The sequence below is a fragment of the Scyliorhinus torazame genome, chromosome 8 (assembly GCF_047496885.1).
Source record: "Scyliorhinus torazame isolate Kashiwa2021f chromosome 8, sScyTor2.1, whole genome shotgun sequence".
Taxonomy (NCBI): Eukaryota; Metazoa; Chordata; class Chondrichthyes; order Carcharhiniformes; family Scyliorhinidae; genus Scyliorhinus; species Scyliorhinus torazame.
This window is the reverse complement of record NC_092714.1, coordinates 38362170-38373528: the sequence shown is the minus strand read 5'-3', so window position 1 is coordinate 38373528 and position 11359 is coordinate 38362170. Positions and strand designations below refer to the sequence as shown.

At 51.0% G+C, this 11359-nt stretch overlaps 1 pseudogene; it reads right to left on the bottom strand.

The window, feature by feature from the left end:
- Window positions 1-9804: 9804 nt before the first annotated feature.
- LOC140427761 (thymidylate synthase pseudogene) lies at window positions 9805-10980 on the bottom strand (annotated as a pseudogene).
- Between the last annotated feature and the right edge of the window lie 379 nt (window positions 10981-11359).

Here is an 11359-nt window from a genome sequence, read left to right as displayed (position 1 = left end):
CCGCAAACCAAACATTCGCGTAACATTTCTGACATGGTCTCACCATTGTCACAGTATTCCGCAATCCTGCTTAGCCTGGATAGCAAGGGATTCTCCTGGGGTCCTCTCAGCAGTCTTAAACCGGTATCGCTGGACTATTGTGGATGGGGTTGGGTTAAAATGTTGCCCCACTATGGTCACACGTTCATCAAACGTCTTGGTGTCCGGTGCAGCTGGGTACGTAAGGCTCCTAATCACCCCAAACGTATGCGGGCCCTAAGGATTGTGGGATTGCCATTAGTCCCCAGCCAGTGGTAAGCAGGAAGTTTATAACATCAACGTAATAACCCTGTGAGCAATACAGTCTCCTTAGTTTTCTTATTGATGCCATGGAGAAGAAAAGACACTGGCAATTATATAAATGGTATTATGTATGTACAAGACATTAAATAGCTCAATGACAAATTATGAATTAAAACCGTATACGATACATTTTAATTTGAATGCCATAATAAAGTGATTTTGACCGACTTTCAATACTCTCTTACTCCACCTATCTGCCCCAAACATGGTCACTTATGTTGGGGTGGTGGGGGGGGGGGGGGGGGGGGGGGGGGTGGTGGGGGGAGGGGCGGGTGGGTTGGGGGGTGGTGGTGGGGGAGGGGTGGGGGGCATGCCCAGGCTATGAGTTTATGCATCACAGGCCTGGATACTTTTTTCAAATTCATTTAGAGAATGTATCGGTCGCTGGTTAGGCCAGCATTTATTGCCCATCCCTAGTTGCCCTTCAGAAGGTGGTGGTAAGTTGCCTTCTTGAACCGTTGCAGTCCTTGAGGTGCCGGTTCACCCACTGTGCTGTTAGGGAGGGAGTTCCAGGATGTTGCCCCAGCGACAGTGAAGGAACGGTGATATATTTCCAAGTCAGAGTGGTGAGTGACTTGGAGGGGAATCTCCAGATGGTGAGGTTCCCAGGTATCTGCTGCTCTTGTCCTTCTAGATGGTAGTTGTCTTGGGTTTGGAAAGTGTTCTCTAAAGAACTTTGGTGATTTACTGCAGTGCATCTTGTAGATGGTACACACGGCTGCCATTGTTCATCGGTGGTGGAGGGTTTGAACGTTTGTGGAAGGGGGAACAATCAAGTGGGCTGCTTTGTCCTGGGCGGTGTCGAGCTTCTTGAGGGTTGTTGGAGCTGCACTCATCCAGGCAAGTGGAGAGTGTTCCATACACTCCTGACTTGTGCCTTGTAGATGGTGGACATCTGGGGGGTCAGGAGGTGAGCTACTCGCCGTAGGATTTTTGACCTGTCCTGGTAGCCTCAGTATTAATGTGGCTAGTCCAGTTCAGTTCTGATCAATGGTAACCCCCAGGATGTTGACTGTGGGGAATTGAGCAATGGTAATGCCATTGCTCAATTCAAGGATTCTATTGGGTGATCATAATGCTGGATTAAATGAGGTGCACTCGCCTCCTATGCAATGGTAGTGAGGCTCACCCTCCAGATCTAGGTCTTGGTGTTTACAAGGACATCTATTGGAATTTTAAAATGGTTTGTCAGGTCAAGGCTGTTATTGTAAACGTGAGTGCTTCTCTTGACCCACTCAGCAATGGCGCATTGCTTAGATTCTCCCAAATGAAGGAGGCCTCCAGAAACTGCTAAGCTGCAGGATGAATTTGTCATTATGCAGATTGGATGTTTGGGCTGTTTCAGTGAGGTGCGCTCCTATAATGTGAGGGTTTATCCCACACAGATTCACTAAACTACATGTCCCTTTAACTGCCTTCCAGGGAATCCTGTACAAATAGTTGCCCTTCAGCATCTGGCATAAGTGGCTATTAATTATATATGAGCCTTCAAGGTTATCTGACTGGATGAAATCACTATAAAGTCTGATCCTGCCCTTGTTTGCGATCTGCATGCATACACTTCCAGCAGTAATTGTTTTATAGTGATCTGGACCAACAATGGTTGATTTTCCAGCCCTAACACAAGGATGCTGAGGTCAATTGTAGTACATTTACACTTGCTAAGATGAGTTAACTCAGCAGAGACTAGATAGTAAACCTGAAATCAGGGAGTTATTATTTATGTTAATACAAAGGGTCTAACTCAATAATTTAGACCACCTTCAATTATTATTTCCATTTGAATGGTCTTTATTGAAGACAACTAGTTTTCCTGTCCTTTGCTTCAATATGAATGAAAGGGGGCGATTTTCCAGAAAAAGTTCTAAGTGTGGAAGCGAGCGGGAATTGCCACGAGCTTCCTGGTGCTCAACCCAGCGAGGCTGGCAACGCAATTCAATGTTAATTGGTCCACTTAACGAGGCCTCACGGGATTCTTGCCGCAAATGCCGGCTCGCCAGCTGATTTACCGGGACTGCGCTCGCCAGCCCCCCCGCTAACAAGGTCGAGCAGCACTTAAGCTGCACTTGCTCAGCCAACCCCAGCCAGCTCGCAACAATGGCGCCCAGGAGGCCGGCTCCAAGATTCGGGGATGCTGTCCTAAGGAGGTTCCTGGATGCAGTGGAGGCCAAGAGAGATGTCCTGTTCCCGCGAGGGTCCCGGAGAGTCAGCCACAAGGCAGCCAGTGCTGCCTGGCACGAAGAAGCGGCGGGAGTGAGCCCGGGGAGTGTGACCAGGAGGACTGGCCTCCAGTGCCGTAAGAAGATCAACGACCTACACCGGGAAGCATGAGTGAGTAGACAACAATGCCCCCCCATCCCCCAAAGGGATCATCCATCCCCCAACTCCCCATGTGACCGCTAACCCTCCCTCCACCCCCTCCCCCTTCAACCCCCCCAACCCTCCGTTCATATCCTCCCCTCCCACCACTGTGAAACACGCGAGTGGCTAAGGATGCCGGCTCTGTGTCTCCTCAGGAAAAGCTCTCCCATAAACATCAAGAGAGAGCCCAGACTGGCGGAGGGGTGTCAGACTTCCGAATTCTCACCTCCTTGGAGCAGCATTCCCTGGAGGTGACTGGTGAGGTCGAGGACAGGGCGGTCACCTACACGGAGGTTGGCAGATGCCGAAGAGGTGAGGAGCCACTGGGCTCCACCCAGAGGACCTGTCAAACGTGATTTGTTATTCCCTTATTGACCCGCAGGTCCTCAAACCGAAGGCGCCGGCCCAATCTGGGGAGCACCCCACTGCTGATGATGCACGTCAGGTGGAGGCAGGAACCCCCAGGCGAGAAAGCAGTTGGAGCTCTACTGGACCTAGCTGGGTCCCAGCCTGATCCTGATCCTGTGGGACAGAGGTACCCGGAGCTGATGGAGACGATAGGGAGCAGCCGGGACATTCAGGGGGCGATGTCAGCGTCACACCAGCATATCCATAGTCGATTGGAAGCGTCCCAGAGGCTATGGGCGTAGGAGGTGCTGCCGACAATGTGTGGCACTGAGGCCAGCACTGCTAGGGTGGCAACCACAGTGGAAAGACTGGTGCCCATCGTCAGCACCATTAGTGAAGGCATCCAAGGTGTTGCGAAGTTGGGGACGACCATGGCTGAGGGTCTCAGCAGAACGCCCGACTCACTGGAGGATGTCACTCAGTACCTGGCCGACCTTGATGAGGCTCTGCGGGACATGTCCCACTGTCAGATGGGCATGACCAAAGCGCTGTGGAGCTTGTCCCAGTCACTGGTGGGCATTGCCGAGGCTCTGCAGAGCAAGGCTCAGTCACTGAGGAGCATCGCCGAGGGCATCGACATTATAGTGCAGACCATGGGGAACCAGCAGGGCTGGCAGAGCCAGATGATGCAGGGGCAGCCGCGGATCGAACCTGCTGCTCCTTCATCCCAGGGTGAACCCCAAGGCCCTATGGGTCCCGACCGGGAGGAGGGGGTGCTGGGTACCAATCCGGATCGGTCCCACAGAGGGCGGTGGCACCATTGGGAGAGTGGGGGGATTGTAAAACACATTAAACACCCTTGTGCACAACCATTATGATGCTTCTGTCACTTTCATCCGCAATGCGGGCTGACCTCTGAACCCCTTGCCCATCTCTCCATGGCATCCACCCACCCTCCGGCCGTGGACATGTCACTGGAGCTGTAAGCCTTCCCGTGGGTATTCGGATGTTGCCTGCTGTGTGTGTGGTGTTGCCTCCCGCAGTGTTCAGGCAGAGTGCCCATGCATCAAAGTGTGAGTGGGATTCTAAGTAATGTCTCCCACATACTACATGGCCTGCCTACCCACAAGAATCCACTGGGGATGCGTGAAGTGCTCACTAAAGCATGACTGCCAATTCCCTATCAGCCTTCAGCTGCACGGCAAGAGGCCTCGGCAGTCGGTGGGGGTAATGGGTGGTCATTGGGTCAGACAGGCAGGGACAAGGGTTGCCCCCGGAAAGGATAAATGATCCAGGGGTTGGCATGGTGGTGCCGTGAGTGGTTCCCCCCTCCCCGGTTGCCCCCCAGCACTCCCCCCCCCCCCCTCCAACCCCCACCCCACCCACCCTCCTCTGGCGGCCCACCCCTGCGGAGGTTTCCCAACCCCCAGCCAGGAGTCCCTCGCTGAGCACTGGGGTGGCAATCCCAGCGTTCCTGGGCTCTTTGCCTGTGACCAAAGATGGCTACTCACCTCCTCAGAGAAGTCCTTCCACCAAGTTCACGTTTTAAAAAGGAGTACTAGTCGGCGCCAGCGTGAGCACTTGCTGGGGAGGCAGCTGAATGACAGATGGCTTTTGGATATGGGGTGGCTCCCGTTAATTGTGTGGAAATAGGACTTAAGTGGTGACAATTGTTTTTTTGTCTCGCTGCGGCGAGATCCCAATTTTGCCTACGGGAGCTGGGAAGTTGCATCGGGAACTGTTTGCCGCCTGCCGCTGATCTCACTTTCAGCCTCTCCCGCTGTTCACCGACTTCGTTTCGCTTGAGCGAGAGCGTAACGAGCCCGGAGAATTGCGCCCAAAGTTAACGCTCTCAGCAGCAGGGAGTGGTAGAAAATGCGTTTATCCCCGATGAACACCTGAATACATCAGCTTATTTGGATGATTGCCTCCGGAATGGTGCAAATGTATGTAATCTAGTAACCTTTGTGGCTATCCATTCACAATCCGCTTGTGGTTTGCATAGAGTTGTCTTTACCTGTTTTTCTCTCAGCCTAAGGTATTTGCTTTCAGGCAGTGTCAGTGCTTTACTAGCCACAGGTATGGAAAAACAGGTAGTCTTTTGAAGAACATGAGGACATAAATGATAACCAATGTTTACATGGGAATTACAAGCTAAGAATAACAATTTAGCTAACCCTTTAGGCATGTGGTTTCTAACATACTCGCAGAAATGAACTATTTAATGCGAAGCAATTCCTGTGAGGTTAATGCCCCTAGAACATTGCAATGGATTAACACCAAATTAAAATGAATTAGAAAGGAATCTGACATTGGTCCTGGTGCAAGTCTGTACTGCACCCCCTCCCCCCAGTCCCAGCTTCAATGTCCCAGGCAACTAAAGCCCTTCATCAAATACCATCTCTCCAGCCATACATTAATCAACTCTACCCTCTATTTCTACGTTCACTAGCATGTGGCACTGGGAGTTATCTGCAGATTACTACCTTGGAGGTCCTGATATTAGCCTCCTTTCCAGCTCCCTAAATTTTTCTTGCAGAACCGGCGGGGGCGGGATTCTCCGACCCCCGCCGGGTTGGAGAATCGCCGGGGGCAGGCGTGAATCCCGCCCCCGCCGGTTGCCGAATTCTCCGGCACCAGATATTCGGCGGGGGGTGGGAATCGTGTTGCGCCGGTTGGCGGGACCCCCGGCGATTCTCCAGCCCGCGATGGGCCGAAGTCCCGCTGCTGGAAGGCCTGTCCCGCCGGCGAGAATCAAACCACCTCTCTTACCGGCGGGACAAGGCGGCGCGGGCGGGCTCTGGGGTCCTGGTGGGGGGGCGCGGGGCGATCTGGCCCCGGGGGATGCCCCCACGGTGGCCTGGCGCGCGATCGGCGCGGGCGGGCCTGTGCCGTGGGGGCACTCTTTTCCTTCTGCCTTCGCCATGGTCTCCACTATGGCGGAGGCGGAAGAGACCCCCTCCACTGCGCATCCGCGGGGATGACATGAGCGGCCATTGACGCTCCCGTGCATGCGCCGCACAGCAAAGTCAGTTTCGCGCCAGCTAGCGGGGCACCAAAGGCCTTTCCCGCCAGTTGGCGGGGCGGAAATCAGTCCGGCGCGGGCCTAGCCCCTCAAGCTGAGGGCTCGGCCTCTCAAGCTGCTGAGGATTCCGCACCTTTGGGGCGGCGCGATGCCGGACTGATTCGCGCCGTTTTTGGCGCCGGTCGGCGGACATCGCGCCGATTGCGGAGAATCCCGCCCCTCGTTCGCCTTTCTATCTGCCGCTGACTCCGATATGAGTCATAACCTCTGGCTATTCATCTCCTTCCTGCAGAAGTGCTCTGCAGCCACTCATGACGTCCTTAATCCTGGCATCAGAGAGGCAACATTCCACCCCCTGAAGCAAGCCCGAGGTGGGGTCAGAGATGGACCAGTGCTGAGGTTAAACGGCTCACCTCCATTTGCTGAGTTGGCTCAGTTCTGAAAATGAATGTGAGATCCTCTCAAATCCTTCATCTACATATCATCCTGTACATCGATTGAACCCATACTTCCATACCTTCCATAACCCCTCCATACTATCCCATACTCCCTCACCCCTCATACCATTTGTACACCCTTACCCCCCATATCCTCCTGACCCCCCAACCCACTCACCGAATATCCACTATAAATACAACTCATGATCCCTTTAATAACATTTGTGAAGTCTTTAAGAAGTGCTTGAATCTGTCAAAGTATTCAAACGTTACTTGACTACCACTTGAAAACAATCATCCTCTTAATGTACATAAATCTGTCAAGATGAAAAAGCTCCCCATGACAGTTCTGACTAACAACTCTACTGAGCAGAATCCATTAGTGGGTTGGAAATGAGCCAAGAGTAATAACCCTCACGAGACCCAGGAGGATGACCCAACTGATCTCCCCCGTTGAGCGGTGGAGGCCTAGCAGCTGAGGCTCGTGAATCCCGAGCGAAAAAGCCGACTGAGATTGGGTCTGGCATGATCGGTAGTCCCGGCTAGGACCTATGTGCTGTAGGCCGCATTGCGGTCTTTACTTTTGTTTGCCAAATAAACCTTCATTTCCGTAACCTTCTCGGGACTCCTGAAGATTTTATACTGGCAATGAGGAAAACTACAGCAGTGATTCTGGATGTCTGCACCTCGTTTCAAATGCTCAGCACAAGAGCAAGGTCAGAGCAAGTTTAGAAATGTTGCCTTTGGGAGATTGAGGCTTTCGAAGCAGGCGTAGAAGATTGGGCCCAGTATGCTGCACGGATGCGGAATTTCTTTCAGGCAAATGCAATTATAGGAGACGACTGACAAAAGGTAATATTCCTGACTACCTGTGGAACCCCAACTTTTAATGTGATCAAAAGCCTCACCTTTGATGAACTGGTAACACTTGTTGCAGACCATTTCGATCCCAAACTGTCGGTGATAGTGCAGAGATACCGGTTCAACACGGTCAGGTGAACCCTGAGGGAATCGGTCACGGAATTCCTGTAGCGCCTAACAAGCTAGCTGAACATTACGAGTATGGGCTATCCATTCCAGAGATGTTGTGAGACCGCCTCATGTGTGGCATAAACAGCATCGTGACCCAACAGAAGTTGTTGGCAGAACCTTCTTTTGACTTAAAAAGGGCCATAGAATTGTGTGAAAATGTGGAAAAGGGAGTCTGGGACCTCCAGAGCACCATGGATACTGAGGTAAATAGCATTGGCTGCACCCCCATTCCGGCCAGTAACGCCCCTCAACAGCCTATGGGACCCAGCCGCCACCAGAGCAAGGTTGTGGTCAGACCTATTGGCCAAGAGCCATTGCTGCCCGGCAAGACATCTCTCTTGAACTCCAGGAGGAAGACTCACAATGGTGCTGCACTTGTGGTCGCAGCAACCGTAGGGGCCGGAAATGCCAGAACCGTCAGTAAGTGTGTCACCCTGGTTGGGTGACACATCTACCCAGAGGCAAGGCTTTACACTTAGCACAATCTGGGGATGATTGCATGTAACTAAATTGCATTACAGCACCAAAAGTAGCCCCGATCAAGATCACCATCACCATCCCGGTAAATAGATACAGGTGCTGCTGTCTTGCTCATTGGACAGCAAATGTACTGGAAAGTCCATATGGGCATCCAGCACCTTGAGCCTAAGGGACACTGAGGCACAGCTGGTGACATCTACCGGAGAGCCATTAACCATCATTGGAAAACGACGACCTATGGGCAGTAATCAGTTTGTCTGCCTCTGATAGTGGCTCAGGGGCCTGGGCCCATCTGTTGGGCCCGGACCCAGTCTGTTATGCCATGACTGGTTGTAGAGGCTCTGCCTAGACTGGCAGCAGAATTTTAAAATGGGCACAATTGGGTTGTATGATGTTCTGGGAAAGTACCTGGAAGTATTCCAAGATGGTTTGGGGAAGAGAACATGGGAGCCATGGCCAAAATCTCACATGGACACAAAAGCCCAACCCAAGTATTTTGGGGCCCGCCCAGGCCCATACGCCCTACCATCAAAAGTGGACAACGAGCTCAACTGGCTGGAAAACTTGGGGATTATTCACACAGTTGAGTTCGTGGAGTGGGTTGCACCAGTGATTCCAGTGCTGAAGCTAGACAAGACCATCCGCCTGTGCGGCGATTATAAAATGACGGTGAACAAGACCTCACGGTTGGACAGATTCCCAATGCCGTGCATGGAGAACCTTTGTGCGAAGTTGGCTGGGGTCATTCTTTCTCCAAGTTAGACATGAGCCACGCATCCTTCAGTATGAGTTTGATGCAGTGCCCAGGAAATCTGTGACCATAATACACACAGGGCTATGTATGAATACACCATGCTCCCATTTGGAGTGTCATCCCCATGTGCGATCTTCCAATAGATTATGAAGAGCATCCCTCAGGGCTCCCAAGGATATCAGCTTACCCGATTACTCGAGCCACTGAGAAGGAACACCGAGATAAATTAGAGCAAGTCCTCCACGGTATCTCAGAGGCAGGTGGCTGCCTGAAAAGGGGGGGGGGGGGGGGAGTGCATCTTCCGGGCGAGAGAGGTCACATACCTGGGGTACCAGGTAGACAAGGACAGTTTACATCTGGTTTGCGCTATTGTTTTTTTAAATTTAGAGTGCCCAATTATTTTTTTTCTAATTAAGGGGCAATTTAGTGTGACCAATCCACCTACCCCTGCACATCTTTGGGTTATGGGGGGTGAAACCCACGCAGACACATTAGTGATACATTAACGGCATTCAGAAGACATCTTGACAAACACATGGATAGGATGGGTATAGAGGGATATGGCACAAGGAAGTGCTGAGGGTTTTGGCGAAGGTTAGTATCATGACCAGTACAGGCATAGAGGGCCGAAGGGCCTGTTCCTGTGCTGTATTGTTCTTTGTTTTTTGACACGGGGAGAATCCACACAGACAGTGACTTGGGGCCGGGATCGAACCCGGGTCCTCAACATCACAGGCAGCAGTGCTAACCACTGGGTCACCGTGACGCCCTGAGGTTTGCGCTATTAAGTGGGCCCCCTAGGCAGCGAATATGATGGAGCTAAGGTTATTCCTAAGGCACATAAATTGTTACAGAAAGTTCATTCCAAATCTGGCGACTATACAGACATCATTACATGCACTCTAAAAGAAACATCAGAAATGGGCATGGAAGGCGCCACAAGAGGAGGCAAATAAACAGTAACTGTTGTCCTCTAAGGTGCTAACACAGGACGACCCTTCTAAACCATTCTTTTTTTTTCCAGGTAAAGAAAACACACTTTATTGACAAGTTATATAAACAGAATTATATATTTCAATAGACCTGTGTAAAAAGAATTAGATGCTCTTGTGTTATACCTAAACAAGCTTCATTTGACAGTCATTATTTTCTTACTGCATGTAACAGAAGTGTGTGTAACAGAACTGTTATGAAGATCCAAGAAGGATGCAGCTCCCACAACAAATTGAAGGATTCGGTCCACGCTTCAACTGCCATGGCGTTTCATGCTCTTCTTCCTTCAGTCTTCACCTTTTATTTATCAAGTCAGGTAGGCAAGCATTAGTATTATACAGCCATTTCCATCTTGATAGTAGGGTATGGATCATAACCTTCTAACTTGAAGTCTTCTGCTTTGAATTCATTAATATTTTCCACATTGCGCAATATCTTCAATTTTGGAAAAGGTCTCGGTTCCCGCTGGAGCTGAATCTTCAATGCTTCAATATGGTTCTTGTAAATATGAGCATCACCCAACGTGTGTACAAAATCACCAGGCTTTAGTCCAGTGATATGTGCAATCATGTATGTCAGCAATGAGTAGCTGGCAATATTGAATGGGACACCAAGGCCCATATCTCCTGACCTCTGATACAGCTGACAGGAGAGCTCTCCATTTACCACATAGAACTGGCACAAAGCATGGCAGGGAGGTAGAGCCATCTGAGGAAGATCTTTAGCGTTCCAAGCGCACATAATGATTCTGCGATCCTCCGGGTTGTTTTTGATGGTTTCAATTACATACTCGAGCTGATCGATTCCTTGACCAGAGTAATCTGTATGCATGTCCTTATATTCAGCTCCAAAGTGCCTCCATTGGAAGCCAGAAACCGGACCCAAATCACCTTCCTCTCGGTTTTGGAATCCTTGCTTGTCCAGATAGTCTCGTGATCCATTGGCGTCCCAAATTCTAACTCCCTTTTTTGAAAGCTCATTAGAATTGGTGGAGCCCTTGATAAACCACAACAGTTCTTCCAGAATTCCTTTCCGGAATACTCGTTTAGTAGTGAGGAGGGGAAAAGAATCCCTCAGATTATACCGAGCCTGTAGCCCGAACACCGACACGGTGCCTGTACCCGTCCGGTCCTCCTTCCGGGAACCGGTTTCCAGAATGTTCCTGATGTGCTGCAAATACTGGTTTTCATCGCTCACTGGCTCCATCCTTGTTCCTTCTAAACCATTCTTAATCACGTGCAGTGCCGCCCTCTATGGCACCGGGGCAGTGTTGTCCCATCGATGGATGTTGGCACAGCAGGCTGATAGCCTATGCGTCTTGAAGCTTGGTTGCCGCAGAGCGCAGGTGTGCTCAGATTGAAAAGGATGAACTGGCCATGACCTTCGCGGTCAAACTGTTCTATCAATTTGCCTATGGACGACACTTCGCAATCATCACGGACCACGAACCGTTATTCGACCTCTTCAAAGTAGATAAGGTGATACCACCGATAGCGTTGGCCAGGAACCAGCCATGGGCATTATTGTTGGTAGCATATGAGTATATCAACGCGTATCACCCAGGCATGCAGATTGTCCAGGTGGATA